Source organism: Typopeltis vanoorti, chromosome 8 (assembly GCF_054136105.1).
Source record: "Typopeltis vanoorti isolate ZY-2024b chromosome 8, IOZ_Tvanoo_1.0, whole genome shotgun sequence".
Taxonomy (NCBI): domain Eukaryota; kingdom Metazoa; phylum Arthropoda; class Arachnida; order Uropygi; family Thelyphonidae; genus Typopeltis; species Typopeltis vanoorti.
In genome coordinates, this window is record NC_143556.1 from 118432050 (window position 1) to 118438693 (window position 6644).

Consider the following 6644-nt stretch of genomic DNA (forward strand, 5'->3'; position numbering starts at 1 on the left):
TCGCTGTCGGACTCCTTGGTTTATCTCTCTCGTATATGATAGCTCGTCATTTAATCTTATTTTTATTTGATTATTTTCATATATACTTGTGATAGCTTTTAGGATATTATTTGGTATTTGTCTTTCTTTTAATATGTTAAATAATATGTTTCTTTTAACTTTGTCAAATGCTTTTTCAAAGTCAATAAATTCAATATGTGCATTTATTGACTAAATTATATTCTAAATTATATAATTTAGAATTATATAATTTAGAATATAATTCTAAATTATATTCTCTTCTTTTCTCTATTATTAATTTTAGGCAAAAGGCCGGGTCTATACATGATCGTCCTTTTCTAAATCCATTCTGTACTTCTAAAATAAAGTTTTCGGAATATTTCATTAGTTTGCTATTTAAGATTTTGCTATATATTTTGTAACAGGAATTTAGTATACTGATACCTCTATAGTTTTTAGGGTCATCTCTATTACCTTTTTTAAAGATAGGAATCACAATTGCTTTTTTCCATTCTATTGGGGGGATACCATTTGAGTAAATTTTATTTAAAAATAATAAAAGTCTTTCTTTGAATCTTGTTCCTGCGTATTTATATAGTTCTGAACCTAGCTTATCTTCTCCAGGTGATTTTCCGTTTCTTGTTTCTTTCAGGCTGATTTCTAATTCTTCTTCAGTTATTTCCTTTTCATTTTCGTTAATTGTTTGCTAGTTGTCTTTTTTAAAATATTTCTCTGTCCACAGTCCTGTGTAATAATTTAGAAATTCTTCTAATTTCAATTCAGTGTTTAATTTTATGTTTTCTTTGGTATCTGCATTTAAGTGTTTCAAAATCTTATATACACTGGGTCTTATTTTATATAAATCATGTTCTAAATTAGAAACAAATTTATTCCATGATTCTCTGTCTTTTTCTGACTTCTCTTTTAGCTATGGCTCTTATTCTTTTATATTCTATTTCATCTTCTAATCTTTTACTGCTTAACCATTTGTGATAGACTTCTTTTTTCTTTTATTGAATTTTTTGGTCTTTCCTAAGCTTTCATTTGCTGCTGTATTTAGTATCGTTTTTATATTAAGCCATTCTATTTCTATTTCTTCATTTTGTTTTATTTTATCTAGATATTGGTTAATTCTTTGTTCATATATCCATTGTACATTTGTGTTATTCAAAGTCTAGTTTTATAAACAAATGTTTCAATTTTTCTTTCTGTTCTTGTTACTTGTAGCCATTTAGGTGGTAATCTTAATTTTATTTTAGCAAGGAAGTGGTCACTGCTTATTTCATATCCTCTGTGAACTCTAACATCTAGTGAAAATTTTGATGTCTTTTCATTTAATATGAAGTAATCTAATATTGACTCAGCTATGGCTCTCAAAATATACAGCTAAAACAACCAACAATATAACACAGCACTGCAACATTTGCATAAACAAAATCCAAAGGAATTTATATTTTTTACATATTTTTTAGCAGCCCTTCAAGCTATTAAGAACTGCTACAGTAGCCATGAAGAAAAACTTAAGGACAGCGAATAATATAAACAAACTACATAAGGATTCCGAAATAATTTTCCAGTTGATTCCATTCCATGTGGGATTAAAGGGAAATGAAACTGCAGATGAAGTAGCAAAAATGACCAAAATCTATGACACCACAGATTTTGATCTTTTTAAAACTACTCAAAGAGAAAATGTAAAAAGAATGATTCTCCAGGATATGACTCACCACTGATATTCAGCAGAAAAACCAGGAGCTACCATCAACTCCAAGTTTAATCGCTGTGCCACTACCATGATCTCTCACTTCAAGCATCTGCAAAATCTGTAACATTGAGGAAGTATCACCACTGTATTTATTAACATGTATGAATATTTCTAAATATGAACTTTATAACAACCCAGAAAAGGAAAGGTGCTATAATAAATACATGAATTTGACCTCTATGATCTGGTGCAATAATACCACGGGATAATAAAAAAAAAGTCTATCTTGATTCGTGATATACATTCTAATCCTATGAATATAATTTCTTCTATTAACAGGTAAAAATAAAGGATTAATTTCATAAATTTTTATTAAACTACCAGGTGGATTAGATGATCTGAACGAATATAAAATATCTGAACTGAGATTGTTATATTGAGCTCCTGTGATTACATCGCAGTGAATGTGAATATCAATTCCTCTAGAAATGCTTGCCATATATTTTCCTTCTTGATGGTTATCCCTGTATAACTTTGGTTCGAATCCTAAAATTTCACGTAGTTTACCTTCTCTTAAATCGATTTTATATTCATCTTTTAACTCGATTACAAAATTAGCTATAAATTTAATGGAAGGATCATCTCCAAGTAGTTTTATTAAAAATTATTTAATTCTCTTAATGTATTATTTCCATATTTTGCATCACTATTATTTCATGAAAACCACATAGACATAAATTTTAAAGCTATCTTTGAATCCTTATTAACTGGAATGGGGAGGGCAGATATTTAATTGTAAAATCTTTTGAATCAGCATTTTTTGAATCTAAAATTAATAGTCCCATTTATTAAGTTGAAAAGCTAACAAACTATTCATTATAATTACTTTGTTCTCGAGTAAAGGAATATAATACTTCAACAGGTGATTTTCCTTTATTCAGTAATCAGAATCATTCTTCTTTAATTGTGTCATACTTACAGTAATTTTTATTCCATTTTTAATTTGATTAATCTAATTTTTTGTTAAATATATATCATGATTAGGTGTTTTAGTTTTAACAGTCTGTAATGGAATTGATTCACTTTTCTCAATGCCGGTTTTAATTTATTTATCTGACTTTTACTCAAATGAACTATAGTTTTAATATAGTTACTCATTTATTAAACTGAAAACTTAGGGTAGAAACTTTGAATAGTATTGTTTTACTTGCGCATTAATCATTTTACCGTCTTTCAATAATAAATCTAGTATTTTATCTATTTGATTATATACTTTCTTATTCTTAATTCCTTTACATATTTTATCATAAGTTATCTAAAATATCAAGCCTTCACCCATATAGTAATTCCGTTCTTTGAGGACTTCTAATACTCTGATATATTTTCGTACCTGATCAATTTTATAACCTAAAAGGTCAATTTTATTCTGTAATTTTATTCTTTTTTCTTCATTAGCATTATTAAATTCTTTTTCACTGGACATTTTTCTCTTCCTATATTTTTATCGTTTGCTCGTTTAATTATTTCATCAATCTCTTCATCGGATTTATTAACTAATTCTGAAGGTAAATCAAAGCCTAACTTTTTAATAAGATAAATCCAGATTTTTGTTTAAGTTATTTTATGAATTCCCTCTTCTCTGTCATACATTTCTTTAACGTATGAAATAGGTTCTAATGCAGGAATTCTTGAAGATTCCCCGATTGGTTGGAATGAAAGTTCTTCAAATGCATCTTGAATAGCTTTCAATTTTTGTTCATCCTGATGTTCTAATTTCTCAACAATTGGTTTATGAATTTAAGGTGATTTTAAATCTTGATTAAATTGCTTCTTCATATCCTAAATCTTCTAGTTGTTTTTTCTCATTTTATTTTCTTAATTCAGCATTTTTGCATACTTTTTCTAATTTTTATCATTATTCATAAATTATCATAAATCATTTTCATTATTATTATAATAAATCTTTTATTATTATTCATTTATATGATTCAAAATTGACTTACAAGCAAATTATTTTATTTACTATATAAATGGAAGAATTAGATTTATAACAAATTGAAGAATCTTTATCTTTAGCTGAAATGCCATTAGCTGAATATCAATTATCTCAAGGAGTACCTACTGAAGATTTATTACTTGAAGTTGAAATGTTTTTAGAAGATGCAGAATTTCTAATAAATAAATACGATTAAACAGAATGCTTATTGCATTAAAATAAAATGTTATACTGAACCATAAAAACGTATAGATCCTAATCAAAATCCTATGATACCTATACACCCTTTTAAACTTTTAATAACAAGACCTTCAGGATGTGGAAAACAAATGTATTGTTAAATTTAATATATGCTTATTTCTTAGATGATGCTCTATTAATATATGCAAAAGATACTAATGAACCAAAATACTCTAAATTACAAGAAAATTACACCATGTTTGATGGCAATAGAAGTAACAAGATATTTTAAAAATTAAAGGAAAGAAGAAAAATAAATTATTCGAATTATTTAAAAGGTTTAAGAAAGAAACATTATTTTGTTCAGAGACATAAATGAATTTATTACAGAATGACTTAGATCCTTCATTAAAAAAGTTAGTTATATTTGAATGATTGTGTAACAGAAAGAGATCAAACAGAATTGTAAAGGTTATTTTATTAGAGGAAGAAAGAAAAATACTTCTATTATTTATCTATCACAGTTCTATTATTCAACGCCGATAACATTAGAAAAAACTGTAATTACTTTATATTTGTTTAAACTTCAACCTAGAGAAATTAAACAGTTTATAAGAGAAATTGATGGTAGTTTAAATATAGTTCGATATAAAAAGTATTAAAAAACCTTATGATTTCTTCATGTTAGATTTAGTACATCCACAAATGAGACATACCTTTGATCCTTTTTTCAATTTAATTAATGGAACAGTATGTGGAGAAAAAAATATATGTTTATCAAAAGAGTTTTAATTTTTATAATAAAATTTGTATGTCATTATCAGTAGGTAAATTTATATTCAGTACTTCAGGTTTATCAGCTTTTTGCATTTATTCCTTTAGCAGCATTATCTTTAGGAGCTGCAATTATTGAAATTATTGATAATTCTTAAAATATTTCAGTAAGGAAAGAAGAATATAAACAAGCTTATAAATTTTATAAACAGTTATTAAATTTAATAAAAGCAAATTCAATTTCAGAAGAAGATACTTATATTAGAAAAGATGATTTGATACAAATTTAAAGTATTTTACCTCTGGAAAAACAAACAAACACAGTTAAATGATTATATATTTAATTTAAGTTTAAGTTAAATCTTGATATACTAACGTCATATTTATCAGTTTTAAGGCTAAACTTTTCATCTTCTGTAAGTGGAATTTATGATACTTATGATGAAATATTTCATCATAAGTATCATAGGACATCGTCAGTACAGTTAATTCAAACAATACTAGGAATAACATACAGTTAGGGCGCAAGATTACAATGGAATCCCAATATGCGTGCAATAGCGTGTTATGGAATTAAATTAAAATATATCTAGAGAAAAAGAAAATTGATTACATTAAAATAAGATAACATATATATATATAATATCTATATCTATATCTATCTACATCTATCTATCTATCTATCTATATATATATATATATATATATATATATATATATATATATATATATATATATATATATATATATATATATATATATATATATATATATATATATATATATATATAAATTATTTCACCAATTTTGTATGACAATTTCCCATACTTTAGGGATAGCAAGAACGTCATTACGGTTCAGAGCTGTGAAGTAGGGCTTCAGCACCTTTTTTATATAAACGTTTATGTTTATATGAAGATCTATGTATTGAGAGGCCTGTGTAGTTCAGTGGAGGTGATGCTTGCGTCCTCTGCGCTTGATCGCTCGAAGATTGACTTAAGTTCAAGTCTAGTCGTCGACTGGAGGAACTTTTTCTAAGCCTTTCTTCGACCGGTTCCGGAGTTAGTCGATCTCTGGCACAGGCAAGCGGATTTTTCCTCCCAGAAACTCGGGTTTTTCATCCCGTAAACTCAAGAAAAGCTACCTTAGTAACCACATTATATCAGACAGTGACATATCTTGTTAGAGTTAGGTACCAAGAGATCGCAGCACTTGTTTTCCAGCCTCTTCATCGGTGGCTGTTATAATTAGTGATAGACATGGGCGTGGAGATTGAACTGCCCACTCAGTATCCAAAAGCTAGACAGGTATATCTCGCATACTCCCTAAGAAGTTAGCTGATTTATTTTTCTATTTTTTTCTCCAGATATATTTTAATTTAATTCTGTAACGCGCTATTGTGTCTTGGAACGCATGTGCCCTAACTGTATGTTATTCCTAGTATTGTTTGCATTAACTGTACTGACGATATCCTATGATACTTAGGATGAAATATTTACTTATTAAAAAAAGTTACGCGTGTTTGTTTAGTCATGAATACTCCACAAGTTTCATTGTACAATAAAGTGATATAGTTGAATGGTTATAATATAAATTTAATCCACCTGAATTGCATTTACCTGGCTACCAAAATATTGTGGATCCTGAACCAAATTACTAAGCAGATTACTTAGAGGGGATCGTAGTATAAATAGAATTGATGAAGCTTGTAAGAAACATGATAAAGCATATAGTAAAACCAAAGCTACTAAACAGAAACAAATTGCAGATCAAGAACTCTGAATTAATTTAGATGCATTGAATATCATTTTTATCCATTAGGTGATAAACAAGCTACAGCCGTTATAAAACCAATTATAAAAGCAAAATTCTAACTAGGAATTTCAAATCCTGCAGTCAGAGAACTAACAGATGGAATTTCAGCCTATATAAATATGTATCGTTTTAAGTGCGAACAGGAAACTAAACTAAAGATATTCATGAAATAAC